Genomic DNA, 26,266 nt, shown 5'->3' with positions numbered 1-26,266 from the left:
TACATTATTGTTTTTTATTATGATCTCTCAAATAGTTTGAATCGATTAAGAATAATTAAAAATAAAACTCGTTACCCTTGCTGCATGCAGATAGCAACAATGAAATATGCGTAATCAGGTTTTCGGTTAGCATTGAAAAGATCGTTTAATATTAATGAATATTAAAGGTGAAGCTGCAATTTAAAAAATCAAACGACACCTAACACTCTATTCTTTTAAACTTCATCCCAATCCCCTTAATCCCACCCCTACCTTAAACAAATGTAAATCTCTGCATTAAATCCTGAACAGACAATGCAATAAAGAAATTCAGACATTTGCGCCAGACAGGTTCATGGTAATCTCCAGAGTGCCTCTCAGGTTAGCTAAAAATAAACGCAGTAGCATTTTTGCTGTTATATTGTTGCTGCTAACCATCTCCACTCGAGCTCTGTTTCTTTGCTAGGGGCATTCATGTAATTGTAGTCCTTTTTGAAGAGGTTTTTCAGTACATACAAGCACAACGTGTGCTTTAAATAACTACTTTACCCAGAAACCATGTCGCTCAGGCACAAACTGGCTTCTTGCGCTAAGGGAGTGTTTCCCATTTAAACAAACACAGGGCTGAAGATGGCGGAGAGTTAATCGTGGAAAAAAAAGAAACTGGTGTTCTGAAAGGAATACGTTAGAATTGGTGAGTTTGCCGCTAATTTTTTTTCTGTAAAATATATTTTCCACGAGGCTAGCTTTAGTGCATGATGTTATTACTCATGACTGGAGATGACGAAAATTCTGACTGAATTTTCGCAGATGTTCTTTTGGGCTTAACACCCGTACATAGCACAACCCATTCTATAGTGCCGTACATGCTCGTTTATTTTGAGGGTGAAGAATTTGTCAACTACTTTGTATGGGTCTGCAAAACGGAGTTGAATTTGAACGGCATATAGAGGTGTTTTCCCCACATTGATTGTATGTTAATTTCAATTGCTATGGTGCAAAATGCATGTTTTGCTAATTTTTTAAATTCTATTTTGTGAAGTTTGCATGAAGGAAACCGTGTAACGTTAACTTACTGTTTGTGTTTTAGTTAGCTGAAATTATAGCGTTTACTTAATCGGACAGTGCCCCATCTTAACTTGTAAAAAATCTGGATAAATTTAGTTATTTGAATTTTAGAATAGATTTTGCAGACTTGTGACGTTAACTTAGGACATGTTGCTTTCAGACAGTTAGCCTGCTAGCTATCTTTATTCAGTCGTGTTGGCTACTATACTAGCGAGTTAAATAGCTAACTGTTACCCCTCCCCCGTTTACACACTTTTACTGTGAGTCTTAAAATAATACCACGTTTCAACACCGATTTGCTCATATTAATGAAGAGTTTGTGGTATTACAATATGCACAAGATTTTGAGGTGAAAACCACCTATTGCTTGTCATCATATTGATATGCCATACGATGGTTTTGGAAACTTTAATTTACTAACAGTGTTAATTATGTTAAATTCCAATGTGAAGTCTTAGATAAAAGAAATGTGAGTGGACTTCGGATCAGTTATTTGATTAACTAGGTAAATTCTAGCTTAAGAGTCATATTCTGCTGAGGGAAATTGGTTAGGTATTGGTGTTCTACGTTTGCCAATCCGATAATTTACCTGCTTAAACGGTGTCGGGTGCACGCTGCGAAAGTAGCAGGTCAAGTTAGCAGCAGACTTCGGATCACCAGCAAGATGTATACCTAGCGCTCGGCTAGCTTATGTCAGCTAACGATTTACTGGTTTACAGTTTAATTTTATAACTGTGCAAAGGTCCATTGATTCAAGGTACGATGCATAACGCTAGTTATGTAATAAGTTAGCTAGTTGACATGTTCAATATTAAAAGGATATCTACTATATTTCCTAGCGGTTACTAGGTAAATTAGCGAACATTTTTAGCTAAATGTTTAGACTAGACTAGATTAGGCTAAATTAAGTAAGGATGGATATGTAGTTCTCGATGACATTGCGAGCTTTGACTTGTATGATGTCGAGCTAAGGTAGCCTATGTTTGAATTCGCTTTAACCCTGGGTAACTTTACATAAATTTGTATGAGATCTTTTTTTCTTTTCTTTTTTTTGCAACGGGCGAAGACTTTTAATCGGCTCTGCTTTTCCAGTGTTGGCCCATTTTTTTATACAAGTAAATCAGTAACTTTAGCTAAACGATTTGAAATAGTTCCGACCTATGAAACCACATTGAGACCAATAATAGGCACACGCTGGAAGAACGAGTTATGCTGTGTGCCGACGTGAAAGGAGACGATTGAGCAAACGTTATCTCAGCTTGTTGTGAATATCAGCTGGTTAGTTAAGATGGCTAACCCAGTGGATATTTGTTTGCTAAACTGTCTCAGTAGTCTTTTTGACGCACTGCTTTCTGTACGACAGTCGCCAACCCACTGTTACGGCTTAGTTTACTGACAGAACGGTTACATGTGACAATGGGAAAAATATTTACTATTTCCTGTTGGAAGATGTTTGCTCCCCGAAAACGTGCGTTGCTCGAGTTCTCGTATTCCGGCTGAAGATATTATAATAGATTTGTGTTGACACACCTGGGACCCCACATTGGAATACAGTAGAAGTGTGTGTGTGTGTGTGTGTGTGTGTGTGTGTGTGTGTGTGTGTGTGTGTGTGTGTGTTAATATGATCCTTTTAAACTGAATTAATAATTGACAGTGGAATTTAAGGGTATAGGCAATCTATTCTAGCTAATATTTTGAATTAAGCCACAAAATATATAACTGTGTGGGTGTATGCATTTTATATATACATATATATATATATATATATATATATGGTATGAACATGACCCATATGGCTTGTCTTGTGAGAAGCTAAACGCCTGATATAATGAAAACTCCACAGGTGATTACACTGGTAGGGTTTCAAAGCGGAAATGAACTATTTTAGTTAAAATACCCCCCCCCCCCCCCCCTTTGCTTGTGAGTAACAGTTATTACATCCTCTTGGTTTTCTCTTTGATTTACTGATGGTGTCTGGATTCTCAGCTTTGCTGTAATGATGTGCAAGTCTCTTATCTTCCTGGCCATGTGGTATCTGGACTATAAATCCTTTGTTTGACACACTGGCTTGCTATTACTAAATTAAGTTTGAAACACCTTCTTCCGCATCTGGGAGGCATTGTGTTTCACTCATCTCAGAAAAACAAAACAAAACAAAAAACTAAGTAACATTCTAGTAACCTTCTACCCCAGCTGTCCGTTCCCATATTTACCAAATCAACAGGTTGATATTAAGGTAATGCATGTGCTTGCCTTGTTTTTGAGTTTGACCAGCTATTCTTTGACACTGGTCAAAAGATGCAGTTCTGTATATTTTCATTTGTATTGGTTTCTGGGATCCACACTTGGTGTCACAACAGTTATATTGCTGAGCTCACCATTTCATGTTGGGTAACACATTCTTCACAAACCCTTGATTGGCAAGTATGTGCAGGCCAGGTAAGATGGAGCTCATCGCTCAATTTATTTTTCTGTCTTATGACACTGCAGTTAATGTTTGTGAAGTGAAAGAACAACATTTTAAATGGCAAATTTTGAAACATTTTAACGTCTGTATACTTGGAAATTAGCTGACTTGGTAACACAGACCATAATCCCAATGTTGTGGGGATGTAGTTTGTTAAAACAGTCAGAATATTCTCACGCTGGTCTCTCTGCAGTCATGAGACTAGCCTGTTACTATGGTCTTTGACAGAATGGAAGTGGGACTGGCACTTTAGTGTCTAAATGTTGCAGGGTGACACTAACTGCTAGTCACGGGAGGCAGGTGAATGGAGTAAAAGCCCTTATGTGGTACCCCTCCATCCACTCCCTCACCTCTTCGACAGATGTTTGCAAGCTGCATTGCGGAGGAAAAGACAACCTGTCTGTGTTTGGGAACGTCAGCATCATGCATTTACCGTGAAGTGGGACCCTCTGCCAGCAAGCTGGGATGAAAAGCGCCATGAGTGCTATCGCAGGACTATCAGCACCTGTTGTTTAATGACACAGTAATGACTCTATTGCCATTTTATGATTCTAATTTGGGTTGAAGAGGTTTTATTTGGCACTGTTATGGAAGCCTAGCCTCTCCAGGCTCTTTGCCTATCCTGAATTAGGGGAGTGGCAGAAGTGCTCTGTCTTCATTCGTTCTTCTCAGCCTAGGGTACAGCCACTGAAATCCTGAGTTTAAAAAGGTGCCATTGGCAACTTTTAATCACTAGGGAACTATGTGTAAATTGTAGCAGAAATTAAATTCACTCCAATAACTTAGTGTGTATGAAGACATTTCATCAGTGCGGAAAGAAGTGCACTACTAGTATTGTCCCCCACTCCATCACCCAGATGACTTCACTATAAACGTATTTGTTTAGTCTTGTGCTTGTTTGTGTGTGGTGCGTGCAGCGCAGCTATGTGTGGCTTTTGAAGTGGTGTGAAAAGAAAAGTAAGTATGTGGGCTTGTCTGGCTTGCAGTGTTAAAGCAAAGGGCCCTTTTGGATGACCTGCAACAGATTTCCATGAGAGTGAGATCTTTTAGAGTTGATCTCTCTGAACAGTTTTGGTTGTTTTTGTTGGTTTATTTCATGAATGTGGAGCAGTCCTAATTTGCGGAGCACTGCGGCCAGGCTCCCAAGCACACACGTGGGGGCTGAATGGATGAAGACCTGGGCTGACAGTGATGCATCATGTTTGCAGAAGAGAACCTTTCCGGGGGTGGGGGTGTGCACTGCGGATAGTGGGGTGGGGGTGCTGGTTTGCTGGTCCTTGTTGCAGTCATCGGTGGGCGACTGTTCTGGACAGAGGTGCTGGGAGGGGAGATGGTTCGCAGTGTCTGCCATGTCCCCGTTTTTAGAATGCGGCCCCTCTCGCCCCCTCCTGTCTGTGGGTGCTAAGTCCCCCCTCACACTGTCCTCCACCTCACCCAACCCATGAGGCGAAGGGGCGACCTGTTGTTCTGTTTGCGTGGGAGAGAGAAGGGGGGCCTCTCTACAACATGTCAGTATGCATTAAAAATGAATTAATCTTCAGTGAGTTTCATTGATTTCACAGGAGAAAATCTTTTATTCTCTCTCCTCCTCCATTGAGCATTCTCATAACAAGTCGAAGGCGACCGCCCCGATGCACCATTGTTTTCGGGATTGTGTAATTAAACTAAAGGCCTTTCAGGACCAATCTTTATTTTATTTCTTTAATAAGGGAATGCCACTGATTCTGTGGCATGGATGTTTTCTTGCTGCCAAAAAGCTTGGAGGCTTGCGTGACCTCACCCTTTGCTCCTGAATGCTTTGTAACACTTTTACCTCAGTAACACAGATTTCTATTGGTTAGGAAAGTGGAGTGATACTAGCATGGCTGAGGTGAACCCCATTTTGCCTATTTCTGTCCCTTTCTGTACTCACAGTGAGTAAACCAGACATCTTCAAGCTTTTGTGGAGCTCTCCATGAAATTATTCAAACTTGTACCAAGTGCAGCACTCGTACTTTAAATCTAATGGTAGCTCTTTAACTTGGCTAAAAGTTTAGGTTTAGCCAATGTCTGTCCATTTTGTCATAGTGAATGAATCTCCTGTTTTTGAGGGAACTTGTTGCTTCACTTTGCTTTGACTCGTCAGGCCAAGCGGTTTATCTAATGGTGGTCTCCAGCGCTGTCGGAACACTTTTCTCATTGATGCTGGGATGAATTGCATTCTTTTCCCATGGCGTCAGGTCAGGGGTGGCTGTTTGTTTGGTGTAAGATGAATTGCCCTAGGTGAAAGCCAGTGACTCTACGAGGTGACTGAATGAGACTTGAGTTGAAACGAAAGCATGCTTGTCTCTTAATTGAAATTTTCTGCCGAGGCAATTGGCCGGCAGGAGGGGGGAGGGTGTTCACACAAGGAGTGAGTTTGCAACACTTCAAAAGGACGTTTGTTACTTTGTTTGACTGTGAGGGTGAGTGATTGTTCTCAGTAAACAGGTTTTAAATGTTCCCGGCAGGAGCGCCATCATGCAGCTCTGTGGCAGAAGTATTTGAGTGCTTAAACCGTTTTATTTTGAGAGACCAGCTATGCAAATCAGGTAATGTATGGTTAGTTTTTTAGTGATTTCTGTTTATTTGATACAAATCCTCTCCCTTTTTCCTGCTTTGACATGAAAGGCAACCATTCATTTTCAGGAACGGTTTGCGCAGAGTGAATGAAAACGGTCTGTGTACACACAGACAGTAAAGCAAACAGACATCAGTAGTTGATGCAGCTCAGTGCTACAGCGATGGCAGATCTGTGCTTTGAAGCGTATTGTCTTGCCCCTGCTACAAAGGGCTCTTCACCAGGAGCATAACCTCGCACCTGTATCCAGGGCTGGTCCTCTTCTCAGTTCATAGACCATTCACCCCCCATCACCAGCCATTGGAGAGATGGGAAATGCGGCCCCTTCTGTCCAGTGAAGAACAGGGGGATAGACGCATTCCTTTGCTCTGGTGTTGTGCTGTTGACAACCACCACCAGCTAGGCCTGCAATGGTTTCCAGATGGTCTCCGTCGTAAATTCATTCTGTGACATCTAGGAAAGACTTGCCTGCCTCTGTCAAGTTGAACCAATTTGTTGCATATCCCACAGGCAAGTGTTCAATCACTGGAGGCGTCTCACCTCTGTCCTGCCTTGCTTCAACTTGATTGGCTGGCGCTTAATTAATATGTTCAGTGAAGAAATGGAATGAGTATTGACAAAAGCAGCTTGCGAATAGGTAGCGTAGTCGTGGTGTGCAAGTCAGCAGACTTCAAGTTCAAGGTCCTGATTTGAGAGCCTGTGCAGGAAGTGTATTGCATCTCTTTTCTCAGTGTGCGTGAACGCTGCTGCGGTATGCCCTCAATATATCATGGTTAATTTTAGGGGGTGCTTAGCCAGCATGATTTTTGGTTGGACAGCTGTGTGTGTGTGTGTGTGTGTGTGTGTGTGTGTGTGTGTGTGTGTGTGTGTGTGTGTGTGTGTGTGTGTGTGTGTGTGTGTGTGTGTGTGTGTGTGTGTGTGTGTGTGTGTGTGTGTGTGTGTGTGTGTGTGTGTGTAAAATGTGGCTGCTCCCGCTTAAATTCTGGGAGTGCGTAGTATCCAGCTGTTACTGGTTGTGTGAAGCGACGTTGCCAAGGCAACGCAGTGCTGCATGCTGGCTCAAGGTCGTTCATCCAGCAACGCTGAACTGTGTCTGCACTTGACAGTGCGCACACGATGCACACGCAGCGAGAGGGAAAACAACTTCAAAGTAACAACCAATCCCAAGCAGCTGATCAGCATCGGTGCAGGAGAATATGAGACCCCCTTCCTCAATAAAGAAACAAACAAAAGAAAAACCTGTCCTTCGGGGGGGGGGGTTTTCATGCCAGCTGATAAAATATTTAACTCGTCTGAGAGACTGTTGCCATGTCCTTAGGAACTGACAAGAGGTTGCCTTGTTAAAAGAAATCCAGGTTTAGACAGGATTGTGAAAGCTAACTGAGTTTTCTCTTGGCCGTTGGTACTGATACTGTTATTGATTTAATTTCAAATACCCATATACCCAAAGTATTGTACTGTTTTCCTTTGTCAGGAAATGGTTGAGCTGTTCTTTATGTGGGAAAACTGTTTTCGGTTTTATGAAGCTTCAAGACTGCCCCAGGCCCCCCTGCCTGTATCTCTCCACTGTGCTTCTGTTTCTTTAACAAAAAAAAAAAAGAAGATTCAACACAGAAGTTAGTTTCTGGTATCATGTCTGTCTAGTGGATTTGGACAGAGCATATCTGAATATTCATCTATTTCTTCAGCCCAAGACTGAAGCCTTAATAACACAGATGGAGAAGATTGCGGAGTTGAAAGCAGTTAATGGCTGAAAAGTGACGTGTTTTACAGGGGAACGGTCCCAGCGAGGGGAAAGAAGTGGGGCCCCAGCTTATGCTGGCTTCTTGACTCTGGCTCAGAAGTGCTTGTTAAATAGGACCACCAGAATGAGACTGTGGGAGTGAGGGGCACTGCTTTTATTCCTTCTCCATTGTAAAAGACTGCGGCTCGTTTATGTGTGTGTGGATTGTTTAGGAGCCCGTCTCTCGCTCATTTTTTTTTTTTTTTTTTAAAGGTTTGGAGCAGCGATAAACGTTACCAGATGCGAGCGAGCGAGCGTTTCAACTCTGTCTGAACTTCGCAGCCGTTACGTGACCACCTTGTTGTATTTGGCCCGGCTGCCCCGCCCCTGTGCTTGGACTGGAGTGTCTCGAGTGACACTGGCCTTCGGTGGAGAGGCCCTCCTTCTGCGGGGGGAGGCGGGCTCTCTCCCTCTCCGTTTTCTCCTTCTCCGCCTTTCTGCCTCGCATCGATTCAGGGGCTCCCCGTCGGCTCGGGTTTACCAGAGTCCACTGTTCGGTTCGGGATTACGCAATCAGACCCGTCCCTTTTAATGGGCTATTCCTACATTACGGTGCATGAGGCAGAGAGATCACCTTGGGATTCTGTCTGCCATCTACACGTCTCCTTGCCCATGTCAAATAAAAGGAGAGTGGGGCGTGAAGAATATTGAAATTCCAGGCTGCAGGTTTTTTTATTTTTTTATTTTTTTAACCTGTTAGCTTTTCTGGAAGAGTCTGAGAGCTTGAGCTTGTGCTTGTGCTTGTGCTTGTGTCCTCTGTCTATAGCAACGTCATCGGTAAGTTATGATCAGATGGGTGAATTTGTTTCATTTCTTATTTTTCCTAAATTGGTCATTTGAATGGTAAGGAGACTGGACCTTCACTTTTTTTTGGTATGGTATTGAATCTTCGAAAGCAGAGCGTGTTAATACGAGGCTTTCTGAAATGAAATGGCCTTTTTTTGTGTGAGGTTTGTGCCCGTCGTTCCATTACTGTTAATAGGGGGAATGGGTGACGGTGTGTTAGTGTGTTACAGCCTTTCCATCACTGTCTGGCACTGGTTGCTGATGAGCCCCACAATGAAGACTAGGACAGGAGGGCCATGTTGTGTGTGTATTTCTGTCTGCGTGTGTGTCTCTGCGTGCGTGCGTGCGTGCGTGCGTGCGTGTCTCTGTGTGTGTCCCCTCACTTCCAGTGCAGGGTGGCTCCGCAGGCCTGGAACAACTGGAACAACGTTTACATTTCCTTCACCCATGTGTCACCTTCAGCTGCACACACTGGAGCCAGTTCACATGAAAACATGAACTGAAGCAGTGAGCTTGTGACAAACGCACTGCACATTTCCACATTACACCTGTTTTCCAACAAGCATGTTTTAATACTCCTTATTTCAATGTGGAAATCAGGTAGTGTGTCCCAGAAGATAGTCTGAAGAGGAAAGCATACAGGAAGAATGGCTTGGCTGCCTTAGCTTTGCACATGGATTTAAGTTGCAATGAAATGAATGCCAGTGCGACTCTGCCAGATATTGTAATATGGAAACAGCGCTGCCACTCAAAAATAATGGACATAATGACAAGGGAAAGGTTTGTGTTCTTGGCCAGTATGGTCCTTTTCTCTTTCAGTTTTTCATAAAAAAAAAACAAAAAAAAAACTCATACATGCATAAGAAAATACATCAGCCATACCGTGTGACATGGTTTGATAAGGCATACTTTTAAATCTTTTGTAAAAACCTATTTTTTTATTTTGTAATTATGCAGTCATTTTTAAAAAGATCTGGATGTATTTAAGTCCCAGTGGGGGGTAAAACTGTGAGGACAGAACTTTGTGATCAGCCCAGCTAACACACTGCGATCGGCACACCCAGGTTACAGTAACACACTGACAAGGCTTCCTGGAACCAGACATCACCACTCCACCGGTCTTTCTCCGAACACCCGAAGGGGCCTGAAATTGCAGCCTCCTCCAACAGACCCCGCTGCGCTAACGGCTCTGGTTTCTGCGGAAAGCAGCGCTAGGCCTCTGGGGTGAGGAGGCGACCGCGGGGAGCTACGTGAGGACAGCGCTGGGTTCTGGCAGGGTCGGTGCGAGAGAGAGCGTACGAGGAGAACGCGCAGAGACGTGAGGCTGCGGAGCGCATGCGGGTGCCCGTGTTCTGAGTCTCCGCACAGCGCCGCGTCCCTCGGCCCGCGGGGGGAGGGGAGAGCCAGCCCGGGGATGTGGCTCCTGCTGCTGTCAGCCGAATGGGGGGGAGGAGGCCCCGCTCACAGTGACAGGCAGCCGCTTCATCCACTGTCGGTACATGGCAGGATACAAACGCTGCTAACAACGAGGCATGCGCGCTTAGCTCTGTGTGACGATGGCACAAAATTCAACTTTTCATCCTTTTCAAAATTCCAATTTATCCTTTTCATAGAGACTGGAAATTTATTTCACCGCTCTCTGCAGCCGCTACTCTCCCTGTGCACTGGAGGAGGCTGCCTGGCCCCGAGCGTTATTGTTCCATGCGGGCGGACGCAGTCTCCGTCCAGGGAAGGGCATGAATAATTCACCTGGAGCCACAGGTGTCCCCTGACCGCGGGGCCAGTGGCAGCTCTGCAGTTCCTATCTCTGTGCACATCATCCACTCTGCCCTGCGCCCTTCCCAACTGCATTACGTCACCTGTTAAACAGGCCTCCAGTCTGTTTCATAAGTGACTTCCTTTTTTCCTAATTGAACACTGGCGGTCCTTCACCCTGGATCGTTTTTGAGAATCCTTCACCTGCGTCTCGTATTGTGAAGCACTGTGTGACCACGTGTTTGTAAATGGCACTTAACCAAAATAAAGATTGCTTAATTGACTTGTAGCATACTGGGCGATGGCATCTCACTGGTGGCTTGATTGCTGTCGGAGAGAGAACATGAGAAAGAGAGACATCAGAGGCTGTCCTTTAGGCCGTGTACGGGTCGGGGGTGCAGCGTGCCGAAGGTCCTTGGGCGAGAGATTGTCAGTCTTGCTGCAGGATAAATTGCATGACTACAGGGCATGTTGGCACTTCATGGCAGAGATGTGCTCATTATGCAGACTTTGAGCCACGTTCTTAATTGAACTTGTAGCGTGTGCTGTCTGTATTCGGGGAGGATCACTCTGTCACCATGGTGTTCTGGAAGGATTAAATGGTTTCATCGTGTTGTGTGCCTTTCCCTTTTTCCAAAAATGTTATGCTGTCATTCATCCTAATCCCAGTTTCTGGTCTATTACTTTACTTTGCCCACTTAGCTATCTTACTTTGTGTCATTTTGATGTTTAATCGGCATATTTTAGTCTCGACCAAGCATAATATTTATATTCCACGACGTGAAGTGCTTAAAAATATTGCCTTTTGATGGGCATGTTGAAACAGATTGCTTGGAACACAAACTGGTTGTATTTTAATCTGCAGTTCAGTCCTCGCCTGGCACTAGGCTTTATTTGATGATTATTTTATATACTGGCTTATTGACTGCAAGTGCAAATGTTTGGCCTTAATGCAGTGAGAAAGCGAAGCTTAGACGGCAGCTGTCTCTGCCCACGTTTTGGCATTTGTTTGTTCAAGTTTTGCTGAAGAGTTTTCGGTTTGTAGTTCAAGACGGAAGAAGTGACGCAGTCTGATTGGCGAGTCGGTGACAGTTGTGCTAATTTGCAGAAGTGTTCCATGCTGTAATCTGCTTTTGGGCGCACCGACCCCTCCCACACTCTTCCTGCTCTGGAATTGGTAGGAGTGTAATTGACATTGTTAAAGCTGAACTGTTGCTCACCAGGCAATTAACTGTGAAACCTGACCCCGGTGGTAATCCAATCCCCAGTGCCCTTGAGGTTAGGTGCTAAAGAGCTCTTTATTTTGGCAGCTGATGTTTTGGGGGGGTGGGCTCGGACATGTCTTTCAGTGGAGTTTCAGAATTTCCGTAAAATGGAGGAAGCTGTGAAGGAAGGCTCAGTGCAGATGTTTATTTTTGTATTTATTTTTTCTTTCTGTATTGTACGTAGAATTTGACGTGCTGCGTAGAAGGGAGAAGCAGAAAGTTGAGTGTGAAGGTGGCTGTGTTTGGGGCTTCCCCGTCAGCCCGGCCCTGTGGACTGTGTGGGGACTGAGGCGGCCTGTCTGCCTGGCAGGAAATTGAGGGAGGTCCCCTCCCAGATGCCCACACTCTTTCACAGCTGGGGCTGTGGGCACAATGGAGGAAGCGTGACCTCGGTGGAACAACAGCACCGCCCTGAGCTCACGAGTCTACACACACGCACACACACACACACACACACACACATACAAGCACGCACGCACACACACACACACGCATGCACACACCGTTCTCAGACCCATGTGAAAAACAACTGTCAGCAACTTCTACTGACCCCTGCTCAGGGCAAAGGTCATCCCACCGAACACACAGCGTGGACATGGGGAGATGCACCGTCTTCCATTTTGATTTTGATATTGTTTTGTGTTGCCTTCGGTTTACAAAGATTCAAAAAGGAATAGAAACTAGCCTTGCAGGATGGAATTTTTTCATAATTTTTTGTATATGTTAATACTGTGTGGAGTCCTCCCACAGCAGTCCCTTATGAATGGGCTGGGGTGATGGAGTGGATTGCTTAATGATTGCCGCCTGTTGGAGGCCTTCGCTGGCTGTGGCACTGTGACTGGTTTGATACAGTCGCTCTTCAGGTGAAACCTGCCACAACCTCAGCACTGGGGGGACTTGAAAGTTGCAAAACAAAAGCCGCATCTTATAGTCCAAATCCTGTTTCAACCGTGGCATCCACGTGACATCGCTTTGATTGAGGGAAACTTTCCCTTTCATGTTTGTGCCAAATTGATATTTAATGTGAAAAACAAAGAGCAGATGGCACCTGCTGTTGCAGATATGGCACTTTCCTTCATTACCTGGCTTGTTTGTTTCCAGATTAGATGAGCCGTGTGCGTAATCTACTGCTCAGAAATGTACTGTGTACACGTGACCGCTGGGTGAACTCTGACTTTCCTCACCCACTTAACAAATGCTTTTCTCCCCCCACCAGCACTGCAGGAATTTCTTGAGGTTGATGGTCTATGAGAATGTTAAAGTACGTTTCTTACCTGCAAACATCCACTACCTCATGCTATCTATCTGTGTCGATTAAACCAGCTCATTTGGGTTTGGGGTGTGAACTTTCATTTGAAGGGAGTGAGTGGATGTTTGTAATTGGCCCTGTTTGATTGGTTTAAATATAGACACTTGAGTTGGAGTTGATAAGCTAAATATTAGTGTATTTTGCGTGGGCCTGTGACATTGAAGAGGAGGAGAATATATGTGTTTGCTGGAAGGGCTCACTGATAGTGCAGTGTCATTCTGCTGTGACTGCAGGCCTTGTGATGACCGGGGCCAGTCTGAGGCTTGTTGCTGTGTGGTTTCATCATTATGTGGCTAAACGGAGCGCATTGTGTATCCTGCTGGAGCAGCTCTCTCTTTACAACACAGAGTTAAGAAGACCTGGAGTTTTAAATCTACCATTCGCTTAATAAAGCATTCGTTTTTCCTTATGGTCATTTGTAGTATTCTCTCAGATCGCTGTTGTGCAATGAGCACAGTAGCCCAGGAGGAGAAGTGCGTGTTGACCACTGACCATGACCTATCGCTGTCTGGTGAGTCGCTAGCTTCCCTGATGCAAGGCCAGCACACTTTGGTGTGGTGAAGCCTGTTGTCACAGACTCAAGCCTGCAATGTACTGCTGGATTTATTTTTAACCAGAGATTGGCCTAAGATTGATCTCACCTGGTGTCCCTGTTTTAAGTCTGATTAGAGGGGAAGTATGTAAAGTTCAAGGGCCAGGTTTGGGGTGTCCTGGGGTCTGCACTAGGATATACTAAGGGTTAGTCTCATGTTCCCTGGACTAGGATCGACTAAAGGTTACTCTCATGTTCCCTGGACTAGGATATAAGGCTTAGTCTCATGGCAAGTGTAATTTCCACCAAAGCCACTTGGGAGTGGTGTGTCTCTGGGGGAGAGATACACCAAAAGACATTGTTTGCTACTGCAGCTTTGGCTAATGCAATAAACCAGTGTGGGGTGCTGTTATTAAAACCCTTGTAAAGTGTCTCCAGATGCCGACCTAAGCCTGTCTTTCAACGGAATTAATGTGAAGAAACAACGGGTAACCATGTATTGCCCGTTTTTCTTTTTCTTTGACAATCATCTGGCAGATGCTTTTCCGCAAAGTTAAAGTGCATTTACGCGCTCCAACAAACTTAAGGGCTGAAGAATATCCCCTTCACTGAACCACTGGATCATGGTGCTTTGTGGTTTTCACTTCACTGCATCATAATGTTGGCTTTTCTTAAAAAGGGTTTTTCACAATTTCATGAATGCAGTTTTGTACTTTTGTTTTGGTCAACTGATACTTAAAAGCACTATTATTTTTCCAATGGCAATGTGATGCAGCATGCTAGAATTAAAAAAAGGTATTTATTGTGCTTTTTTGCAGAAGATGACACTTTGTTTGGCTGTATCATTTTGCTCTGTGTGTTTTCAATTATTAATTTGCAATCAATAACCCAGTTGTTGAAATGTGCTCTGTGGAACATCATAGTTTAATGAGTTTAATGCCAATTAGCTTTGTTAAATTCCTGGTGTAAAACCCTGAAACTAGTGTTGAGTTCCAGTTGCACTTCTAAAATGAGGGATTTTTATCCTCGCACCAATTGCACAGGTTTAGACTCATGTCTCATGTTCTTTAAATAAAACATTTGAGGGAAGTGATCCAAATTCCTTTTCCAAAAATCTTAAAAGCTAGGTATTTTGCCTATAATTTGTACAAAGCATAGGTTTCTTTCAAGGTTTTGGCTAAATTTGCCTTCAATAAATCTGACTTGAACCCAAGTAAACTGGATTGAATCTTCAGATCTTGTTGGATATGTTTCACCAATAATTCTAGTCCGAAAATCTCCGGTAATGAGGCCGGCACAGAAGGCTGCTCCCGCTTCCTGTCTGGAAAGTGTCCTGCTCTTCCTTTTTTTGGCAGTGGTAATGGATGCCTCCCGTGCCCTCTGTGCTGGAGGACTGAGCCCACCTCCTCTCAGCTGAACCAGCTGAACCCCAGCCTGAGTGTGTGCCTTCTGCTTTCTAATAAACAGAGAAAATGCGCTGAAGGACAAGAATGTGATATTTGCTCATTAGATTGTCAAGCAGGCCATTTTGGAAAGACTCCCAAGCTCCCTCCACACCCTTTGCCCGCAACAGCCCCCCCCCATGTTGCCACCCACCCTGACTTTACCCCAAAAACAAATAATTGTGTGTTCTTGTTAGACCAACATCAGTGTGTTTTTTGCTGTGTCCACGGTCGTCCTTTCCCCCCTCAATGTTCAAATAAACAGGCGAAAAAATGTGCGAGGGAAAGGGACAAAAAGAGGGGGGGGATGGGGTGGAAAAAAAAAAGAAGAAGAAAAAAAAAAAAGCTAGAATTCAGAGAGTAGCTTCAGATCTTTGGAGTGGAATTCTTTGAGTGGGTTAAAGTTCACCAGAAGCAGCGCCGAGCTGTGATTGGCTAAGGAAAGGTGAAATTAAAACCACTGTAAACTTTTGACCTCGCAGGAGCTGCGTAGGAACGCCCAGTGCTGGCGCGGAACAGAATTCTTTCTCTTCCTGTATTTACTTCATGTGTGCGTGCAGGGCTCCATGTAGACTGGAGGGAGGGAGGGAAGGAGGTACTGAGAGGGAGGGAGGGAGATAGATGGGGGAGGAAGAGGGGGAGGGAGGTAGTGGAGAGGAGGGGATGGGGGGAGAGAGAGAGAGCGAGAGAGAGAGAGCAAGCGAGCTCAGAGCTGGAAATCGAGGGAGAGCAGGAGAATGGGATCGAGAGAGGCAGACGAGAGGAATGTGGGCTTTTGAACAGAGCGCCATAATTGCACACACAACTCCTTATTTAAAAGAAATATATAGGAGTCTGGAGTCCTCTGAGCTTGGGAAGTCGATTTTCACTGCTAATGTTTTCTTTCATTAGAGATCAAACGGTTTCGGGGGGCTGTGAGCTGGGCGATTTAACAAGATTTCACAAGCTAAACTAGGAGGGCAGTCCCTCTTTTCTATTAGCGCTTTGATATGAGGCTGGGAAAGGCTGCGTTTTATTGCACATTGGGCTGCGCAAGCTCAAGCAATGCTAATTGGTTTAAGGCATTTCACTCCTCTTTATTGCTGCTAGATGAAGGGCTGCCTCTCCCCAAAACGAAGGGGCTGGTTTGCATAATGCCGCACTGTATGACGGCTCAATTCACATGGCCTCGGTCCCCGCTTCCGTAGGCTATTATTTAAATGAGACCGTACAGTGACGGGGTATTTCTGTGCGCAGTGTCATGGAGTGTTCACGGGGCTTTGTGGGGAAGGAGACTTGGCCCAAATTTAACCTTCTGCAGCACGGTCGACCTGTGCAACGCTGTATTGAGGAAAGAAAAGGAGAATGTTCTGTCTGGCAGGGTGGAGGGAGAGGAGAGACACTTCCAGATGACAGCTTTTCCTGAGCCTGCCAGCTCCCAGCTCACAATAGGCACCATATGGTCGCATAATGTATGGATTTCACATCAGCTTCCTTCCAAACATTTTTCCTCTTGAATCCAATTACTTTACCCTTAAGAGACAGTCCATTAGATAAGAAGCCCCCGAGCTTGCTGCTAATGGAGAAGGAGATTGATACCAACAAAATAATGATTTCCAAAGACATTGCTCCCTCCTTGGGCTTGCTCATTTTAAAAATTTAAAAGCAGGGATGTTTTTTTTATTTCTCTTGCGTGGAAATGGCTGCTGTCACAGAGGCTGGCGTGCAGGTTTGGAGAGCGCAAAGGGAGAGCATAACGAGGTGGAATGTTGCTGAGCGCCGTGCGGCTCGCTGTCATTCGTGGGTGCTTTTTTTTTTTTTGTCTGCGCGAATGATGGATGACAGACGGGGAATAAATTTGATTTGGATGCTCCGGCAGGGCCGTTTCCCTGCCCTTCGACTCGGACAGCTGAATCCGCAACGTGCCATTTCTTCCCCATCGTCTTTCCTTCCCCCCGCTTTATTTTTTCCTGCGCTCTGCAGTTTTTCTTTTTTGTTGTGCGTGCGTGCGTGCGTGCGTGCGTGTGTGTGGCGGGGGTGCGGTAGATTTGCGCTAGATTTGCGGTAGATTTGCGATGAAAGATGCATTGGTTTAGGCACAAGGTACGGTCGGAACGGGGAAGGGAGGGGCTAGACGGACGGACGGCAGGTTGGGAAAGAGCCGCTCGCTCAGTCCTGGTGCAGAAATGATCCAAATGCCTCCTCTCACCTCCGAGCAACCTTACCCCCTCCCCTCCTCTCCCATGGACACTCCGCCCATAATTAGCTTGCCCCCCCCCCCCCCCCCACTACCCACTACCCATTCGCCTCGTTTATCCAGAGCCTCCCAGTCGGGGGCACTCGGTCCGTCTCTAGTGCAGCGCGAGAGGAACGGAGCTGTTAGGAGGGAGGGAACCTCCATAAAGCTAATGGCCCCTAAAGCGCACGCTAACAAGGAAAGGGCCTCCGCCCTCACCACGGTTCCTCTGGCTGCTGCTTGCTTTGTATGCTAATGTGGCGCTGGAAACGGAGCCGATTCGCCGAGCAGCGCGCCCGCAGCCCAGGGAGTGGTTAAGGGGGTGGTGAGAGGAATAACAGACAGGTGCGGTGGGTTTCTGCAGGAGACATGCCCGCTGAGTTGGGCTCTGCTGTGGGGGCTGACTGCTGCGTCTGTCCAAAGCTTCGCCCCCCTCCCTCACATGCAGCTTTCATTAATGTCAACCTGACCCTCACTTTCCCTCTCCCTGCATCGGAAACTTATTGGGCCAAAATTTTCTTTCCCCTTTAATTTGCTACCTGCAGCATTAGGCCAATCTGGAATCGTTTACCTATAAATCTACCATGCAGGAAAGAATGCCACCATTTATTACTCTTTCAATTACAATCTCAAATCGCTTTTTTAACAAGAGAGGAGAGATTGATTGTGGTCCCATCTCCCAGTGTTTGTCAATTTGAGATTTTCAGAATGCAGAATGGTTACCAAAGAGGAATCTCTTGGCTCGGCTATCCGATTGTTAGATTGGAAACAGATGCTTTGTCGTTTTAAAGGAAAATTGTCTTTGAAATTCTGCTGACTTTGAGATATGCATGGTTGCATGTCAGATTACATTCAAACATGGAATACTGCCTGGTGTGGTTGACCTTTTCAAAAGTTCAGTAGATTTTTCTTGGGCAAGTACAATTGATGTTGAGTCTGTATTTGGTCCTGAAATAGGCATGATAAACTTGCTCTAGTTGCCAGATGTTTTATTGTTCCCACAGTGCCATCAAATGGACCTTTGCCATGAACAGTTGCAAAGAAGTTCCAGTCTTTCAAGTGGAACCATAGGTTCTGGAAGGCTTTGGGGCAGTTTTTTACTGTGCTGCTCAACCATCTGAGTAGAATGCCTTCCCTGGGAGTTTTCCCAGCGTTCTTTCGAGGGACCGTATTAAATATTTTTGAAAGAGATTGATCATGGACCACAGAGGTGTTGTGGGTCAAGCATTCTGAAATTGCAGCGTATGAAATACGCTGAGAGCTCCTTTCAATGTCCCTCCATTTACCAACAAAGGAATGAAAGGTGGCTTGTGTTCCAATGGTGAGATGTTCTTCATCCTGGATGACAAAAATGTAATTCCCAGCAAAATCTTCAACCACCACGACTTCTTGCTGGAGAGCATTCCTCAGCTGCTTATAATATTGACTCTGCATTTTGGTGATGAAGTCATGCTGATGGAGTGCCAGAATGTGGTTTGTGAAGGAATCCATGAACTGATCAGCAGGCTGAAAGATGGTCTGAAGGGGAGTTATCTCTGTTGTAGACCACTTCAACTCCGCCGTATCCACCAAATTGTCATTCTGATGCTACTGAAGAAAGGTTTTAAAATCATCTGGTGTTGGCCAGGTTTCACACTTTAATAAATTGCAAGATTCAACAGGAGGGGAACCTGATGCAAGTGAATGTGAGTCATTCAAAGGGCTAACTGATTGAGTATACTCAGAATATACTCAGAAGTCTGCTGTTGCTGAACCGAGAACAGGCACCACAAAAACAATTCAGGGCATGTAAGGAAGTGTACCCAATAACGTATTTAGAAAGTTTTTTGTTTTTGTTTGTTTGTTTTTCTTGCAAATAAAGGTCCACGTTCTAACTGAACATGTAGGGGGAAAAAACATTTCAACACTTGGTAGCCCAAATGCAGTTCATACATTAAAAATTTTTTTATAGTAATTGGTACATTTGGTAATACTCCTCTACAAAGCTACATGCTACCAGTTAGTTCTGACTGAAAGTCAGTCCTGTAACATGTCAACCCAACTTTCAGATTCTTGTTTGTTTTTGTCCAAGTAAGCAGCTCATAATGTGCCTAACCTTAAAGAAAAATGCCATCCTCATAAGACTCTGACTTTTAAATGCCAAGAGAGCAGTTTTCTCCTCAGTTTGGCATTAAATTCAATTTCATAAGAAAGCGTGGTAAAAAGAAGTAGAATGCTCCTGTCAGGACACTAACAGGGGTCAAAGTTCACTGTAGTGGTTCACTCAGGATGTGATGTCACTGGTACAACTGCAGAGGGGGGTTTGGATTAAATATTTGGGCAGAAGCAGGGAAAGTATTTGGGCTATGGATCCTGTTGAAACCCTGTCCCTTGTTCTGCTGCTCACAGCAAGTGAAGTGTTCTCTGCCATGAAAGGGCACCTCATTGTTTTGTTTTCATGGCAGTAATGCCATTCCACAAAGCTTGCACTGTAAGTGGTGTTTCTTGGCGATTTGGGCACCATTGCAAGAGCCTTTAGATTCTCATTTTGCTGTATGTGGCGTGTGTCTGACAATCACTCCGGGCTCTGCAGACACGCTATCTTTGCGGTGTTGCTCGTCCTGTGATGGTGTCTAGATAGAAAATGGAGTTGGTATGACTCAGACTTGCCATGATTGCTTCCACCCCCTTCCTAGTGACTGCACCATGCAGCCTGGGCCCTGTGTGAGGGGGGATTGACGTCCTCACCAGACAGGGCTGGGGTGTGGTCGGGTGTGAGTGGGGCAGAATGCATTAATTGACCCCATTACAGTAATTGGGCACAAGCTACCTCCAAAGCTGCTGTTGCCACTGGCCCCAGTTCCGCAGAGGTATAAAATTGCTACCTCGTCTGCTGTTTCTTTCACATCCTGTAATTAGATTATAAATAGTTGCACCAAATGTTTTGAAAGTGTATAATTTTCTGAGGAGGGGTATAATTTTCCATTTCTGATTTGAGAATCGTTAACTAACGGCCTAAATTACAGCTCTCTGCACGGAGCAAAAATGCACCCCAGTCTTCTGCACAGTACCGTACGTGCCGCTTGAGTGCATGTACCAGCCTGGTGCTAAAGAATGCGCAAACCAAGCAGGGCAGGATGGCACAAAGGGTGACTGTATGTTGCATGGGAAATGCTTTCCAACCTGGTGCCAACATGTCTGATGCTCAAATTTTATTGATGAAAATTCTCATCATGGTAGTAACTGAAATGCTTTAAAATCTGCAAGCGCATGAATGATATACGATGAGTGTGGGCTTGGTTCTGCACCTGGGGCCGGATTTGTGTCATAAACGGAGCCCTCTGTACCTCTGGTTTGAACCAGTTCCAGGGGAATAAATTTGTTGGCCATAACGGTGTGCTCAGAGAGGCCTGCACACCTGTGCTTGCCTTATTTCGATAATAAGGAATAGATGGTGAATCATCAATCCTTATATATCTATATGAGCGGGATGTGTTGGTAATGTGTTCCAGATTGCTTCATCCATCAGCACGTTGGTATGGATCCGCTCCCTTCGCGCTGGGTCTCCGTTTTTATGACCGCTTCAGGCCACTCGTCCGCCGACCGTCCTGCCTGGCCACGGCTCCCACGGTGACCTGGCAGAACCTTTTGAAGGCCCCTTGAGATGAAGGAAGGGAGGATACACCCCTCTGTCAAAAACACATGCGGGCTTCAGGAGCTGAAGAAGGCCACTCAGTGTTATTTACGGTAAACTCAGGGAAAGCCAACAAGCCAATGGCTTGTGTGCCCCATCCGTGTGTGTGCCTTGCAATTCTGTGTGTTTTCCTCAATGTTTGTCTCATGCTCGGTCTCTTGTGATTGCTTTGGTCTTGCAGAGGGCAGGAGATGGTGGTGTGTGTGGGTGGGGGGTTGTGTTCCATTTTTGTTATCTTTGCTGTAGCTTCTTCAGAGCTTTGAGTCCTAATAATAACATAAAGAAAAGTATCCTTCCAGAGTCCTTTTCTTCCTCCTGTATGGAGTCCTGAAGCTTGGCAGATACGCTGAACAGCCAGCACTTATTACAATGCATAATGGGGCCTTTCTTCGTCGTTAGGAAGTTTTACAGCACCGGTTTTAAAAATGCGCACATGTACGCACATGCTCAGCATGTGTCCTCTCATTTAAGCTCTCTACCACCTCATCCTCCCTTAACTGTTAACTTTTGTAGTTTCCCTGCACTGCCAGTTTTGGCATGCTTTGCTTAGTTTAACAATATTAAAAAAGTCTGTTTGTGAAGGCTAGCTGATTCTGCTTCAGCTCTTGAATTTTGTTTTAAAGAAATGAAATGCTTGCCTCTGGAAACATCAGCCAGAAGGCCGGTCATTCATTTGCATCTGTAATATTTGGATGTAGGAGGAATGAAGTCATCGTTTGCCACGTGATGGAGGTCTTGTGGCAGTTGAGTGTCCAGGACGTGATGGAACAGGGAAGCAGCAGGGAGGGGTGTGGGCCCTGCTCGGCTCCGCCCACAGCAGCCGCATCACTCCACCGCCTGTCACTCACTCATTACTGCCCACAGATCAGGTGCGGGATGTAGGCGTGGAATTCATCACTGGGATCACAAATGTGTGCACAGGTCAACAGCTGGTTGTGAAGCCAGGTGACATGTGGAGATGTAATGGAATTGCTTTTCTTGGAAATGGATTAATGAAGGGTTATCGGGTGACCGCCTCGATTTTCCTTTGGTGCTCTCCCACTGAGCTGGTCTCTAGACCAACCAAATGTGTCAGTCCAAGGTTACAAAGCATGTATGCAAAATGACCAATATAAGCAGGGATGCAACAGTTCTTACATTAAAATAGCAAAAGGCACTTTGTGCCTTTAAAATTTGTCATGGAAAGGTTATATTGGACATTTCTATTTGCTGACACAATACTATGAATAAGGAATACAAACTTTCAATCAGAATTCCGGCAGATATATTTGCACTTGTGAAATTGTAGCGACTGCTGCTCATAACTTAAGCACCAGTCATTCAGTTTGTGAAATGGCAGGTGGGCAAGAAGAAACTTAGTTGGAGGATCTTTTGACATTTAGTCTGTTGTTCGAGAGCCCAGTGGATTCTGTGTTAACACAGTGGCAGTGATGGGGAAAGTTGGCAGATAAAACTACGTTTGCATGAAAGCATTGCTTCGCAAGCTGGCGAATGGAGACACGGACACAATGTATTTTTATGTCCACATCACACAGGTGTGTATATTACAACCACATGAGGCACACATTTAAGGGAAGTGCTTATGTATCTTTTGAAAGAGCCTGAAAGTTTGAAAGTTGCAACTATGTTCCATTCATTTTTGCTCAGTAAAATTCAGCATTTAAATGTCAAGTCCTAAAATTTAAATTAATTAATTAATGTACTCTTTTGTATACTCAACATTTTATGTTAATGGCCTTTTCCTATAATGTTGGTAATATTTTCTTTTTGAAGTAACAGTCGCAATTAGCCCTTTTAAAGAAAACCTGGGAACCTGTTCCTGTTTCTGTTTTCTATTATTTTGCTAAAAATTTGTACTCATTCTTTTGTCAAATAAAAGAAAATTAAATTGCCATCGGTACCTTTTTTGACTCATACTTTTTTGAAACGCTGTGAACCAAAACCGTGACACCAAAGCTGTAAACCAAACCGTGAGGTTTGTGAAGAGTTACTCCACTTATGCAAAGCATTGTGGAGTTGATGAACAACTAACTGCTGGCTGCAAAACAAAATACTTGCTCTCCATTTATTTTTAGCATCGGGTAGTGTGCTCGAGTCAGATGCATACGTCACGGGACTCTGAACCCAGCAAGATACTCAAGGATCTGCCTGTATGGTAGTTGCTAAATCTGTGTTCTTTCCAGTGAGTCTTACCATTTGTTTTACTATTATTATTATTATTACAGTAATGAGATTATTCCTACTGTTTTCCATCATTGTTTCATACGTTCACTTGTGATGTGACTAGCCATTTATTTCAGTTTGACCCTGCACTACTGTCGCCACATCAGTGGTGTGAAGTATCAGCTGTTATTTCAACCCAAATGTCTGCTTTGGTGGAAATCCGCTCCATATGACGCTGTTCGTTCTATAATACTGTCTCTGTGGACATGTACCGCCAAAATAATTCACCAAATGCAGGAAAAGTGCCCCAAGCGGCCTGTATCCAGTCCTGATGCAGATGAGGAAAAGCAGGCCCGTCATCATGCTGAAAAACAGGAAGCTGTTCTGTCCTTACATTTCCTCCCGTAATCCACCAGACATCTTGGGTTTGTAATTGACGTGAGTGTGCACGCGCGCTTGTGTGAATACCCATGTGCCTGTGTGCATGCGCATGGGCAAATGCTTTTCGGTACAGCCCGAAGTCTTTTGATTTGGAAAAAGGATCCATTTCCCACTGTTGATCTCTTGGCTTGGTCCCTTCTTTTTATTTGAATGAAAATATATTTCTATCAGTCTGCTCCCCTTTCCCAACTTGCTTTTTTCTGAAATTTGTTACAGGCCTGATTTTCTTGAAATAAAAATGTGTGCATAAAGACTGGTTGTTGGCGCTCCAAGTGGATTCTAGTCCAGCATTGCTGCTCTTTGTGTCAGTGTGAAGGGTTTTATTTGTATGCATCTCATGGAGCTCAGATTACCCGCTTTATTTCAGGCTTGCTGGAATGTCCTTGTTATTCCTGTCCTGGTGCAGTGACTGTATTATACAGAACAGGCCAGGGTGCACCGGATTAGACCACAGATGGCAAACTTTGACCCTCTGCTTCCATTTAGCAACCTCAAATGGTTGAAACTGCCTATTTTGTTTGACCCTCTCAATCTTGATTGCTTTAAAGGGTGGAAGTGTGGTGAACTGAGATTATTCCAGGGCAGCCTTCTCAAAAGTAGGTCTTGAGCAATACAAGACCCCAGCTCATTTAGTTGAGGACACGTGTCCCAAGTCTTGTCGTGTAAGGAGTGTCTGATTGCACAGTCCTTGAGCCTGCGTAAATAGTATGCTTGTTAGTCTGTACTGTACATGTGTGTAGTACAAGCGCTTTATTCAAGGTCACATTGACGGATGGGAGGACGTTATGGCTCACCTGTGTGTCTGTTTGTTTTATTCATATGAGGGCAGAATGCAGATTGGTGTTTGTCTGCTGCCGAGCGGCACACCCAAGAGGAAAGGCTGAGGAGCCCTTCGATTGGTTTCTCTCCTGTGCCGTCTCGACCTCATCTTTGCACAACTTCCCCCAGGCTGCTTGGGATAAAATGGAACTGGTGTTTACCTCATTTTCAGTCCGTGCCATTTCCTTTTTCCTCTCGCTCAGCCTCAGTCACAGCAAGCCATCTGATGCTGTAAAATTTGACTGTTTATATGGCCTCTTAGGCCGTTTTTCAAAAACATGGCACAAGTTAAGAGTGCAAGCCTTCCCGCTCCTTTCCCGTGCTCTCTCTTCATGTGGCTCGGAGCTGTGGATTCGTTTTTTATTAGTCACAGTGGTCTGATTTGTTAAATGGGAGGCCAGGTGCCAAATTGTGGCTTGGCGCACATTTGCATTTTCTGTAACTGCTGTTTTTGTTAGAGGGCGAAGCTAAGAAAAGTCACAGAAAGTTCAAACAATGTAGCTTTATATGTGCATATGTGTGTAATGGAAAAATGAAGCCCAGCCGTCCTGGTCCTCTGCCATGTTCTATTGAGTGTGTCTGTGTATGTTGTGAGCACACGTGCAAGGGGTTCTGATGGTGTACAGCTTCCCTTTGTCTCCAGACATGTTGCTCCACCCCTTCAGCCATTTTGCTTCAAATCTGTCTGCAAAAATACAGATTTAGCATTCAATTTGGGTCTGCCCTATGGCCTTTTTTCTTTTTCTTTTTTTTTTTTTTCCTTCTTTCTTTCTTTTTTTTTTTGTGAAGCTGGTGCACCTGTAGCCTTAGAGGGTGATGTCATTATCCTCACACTCATATTTTCAGGGTTTTTTCCTGACTACCTCAAAGTGTTTTAATGTGTCATACATTTAATCATTTCTAGACATTTTGAATATTTAAAGGTATTTTATGGGGTTTGTGTGTGGGGTTGTGTGGTGTTGTAGTTCAGTCTGGTAAGGCCTGGACTTATTCTTTCTATGCCTCACAAGTGATATTAACACTGTAGTGATTATTGTTATCCTGTTGAATCAAGTGTGAGGACTTGACTCTCATTTAGTATTTTCTGTTTCAAAAATGCTCAGTTTCAAAATTACACAAAAGTAGGAATAGTCGTTTGCTGGTCTATCTCATTTGTTTTGCACCGTTAGACTGATCATTTAGGCAAAGAACGAGCCTAACGGCTGAATAACCGTCCAAAACACAGAATTTGCTTGCAATCTTGGTATCTAAACACCAGCCTGGTCCACTAGCTATGAATCCAGGTAGTAAAGCTTGCTGTGTGACGTTATGTACGTAGTACTTGCTGTAAAACAGCCTGAGACTTTCATAACTGGTGGAGCACCGTGAACCTTCTGAAAAGACTTTTGTCAGGAACTGCTGTCCGTGGTCACACTTTTGGCGGTGCCCACTCTCTGTGCAGCTTCAGGTTTTCCACCCCACGGTGCCAGTGCTCCTTGAAGCAGCTGTGTCTTCACTGCGTTTTTCACCCTTGCAGTTCTTGAAATAATAAGGGGCTAATGTCCTCATCAAAATCGTACATTAAACTTTTCCAGAGTTGGAAAGGTTGCGTACTATCTGTGGGACAGGCTGAGTAAATATCAGAATTGATTTTATGGTGAAATTCCCCAGTAATGCAGTGAAATAACTCATCTGAGCTCAGAATACCTCAGCACACAGATGTGCCGGACTGATGCCATTCCAAAAATTGTTGATGAGCAGTCACATCTATTCTAAAAAAAATCTTTCCATTTTCAGTTCTGGCAGTTGCAGCAACCCTGAAGCCTTGCAGGGGGAGCACTGTTAAAAGACCATAAATCGAAAAGTTAATAATACAGTAATTGCCAAGAAAATACCTTCACAGGGTTGACTGTCAAATTACAGCTCTCGGTGATGGTAAGGAGGAAAATCGTGCCGGAGTTTTGATGGCATAGACGGTGTCTTAAATGGAG

General features: G+C 44.5%; 1 protein-coding gene across 3 annotated transcripts in view; it reads left to right on the top strand.

Moving 5' to 3' along the window:
- The first annotated feature begins 598 nt into the window (after positions 1-598).
- ncoa3 (nuclear receptor coactivator 3) overlaps positions 599-26,266 on the top strand; it is a 54,259-nt gene continuing 28,591 nt past the window's right edge. For 2 of the 3 annotated variants that reach the window (XM_061258212.1, XM_061258209.1), the window contains exons 1-2: positions 603-673; positions 20,692-20,926. The gene's annotated coding sequence lies outside the window, so the exon portion shown is untranslated. Of the gene's footprint in view, positions 674-20,691; positions 20,927-26,266 lie in introns of all 3 variants that reach the window. The other variant, XM_061258211.1, reaches the window with a different exon arrangement.

Source organism: Conger conger, chromosome 10 (genome assembly GCF_963514075.1).
Source record: "Conger conger chromosome 10, fConCon1.1, whole genome shotgun sequence".
NCBI classification, from domain to species: domain Eukaryota; kingdom Metazoa; phylum Chordata; class Actinopteri; order Anguilliformes; family Congridae; genus Conger; species Conger conger.
The sequence above is the reverse complement of the archived record's forward strand: the minus strand, read 5'-3'. Positions and strand labels throughout refer to the sequence as shown.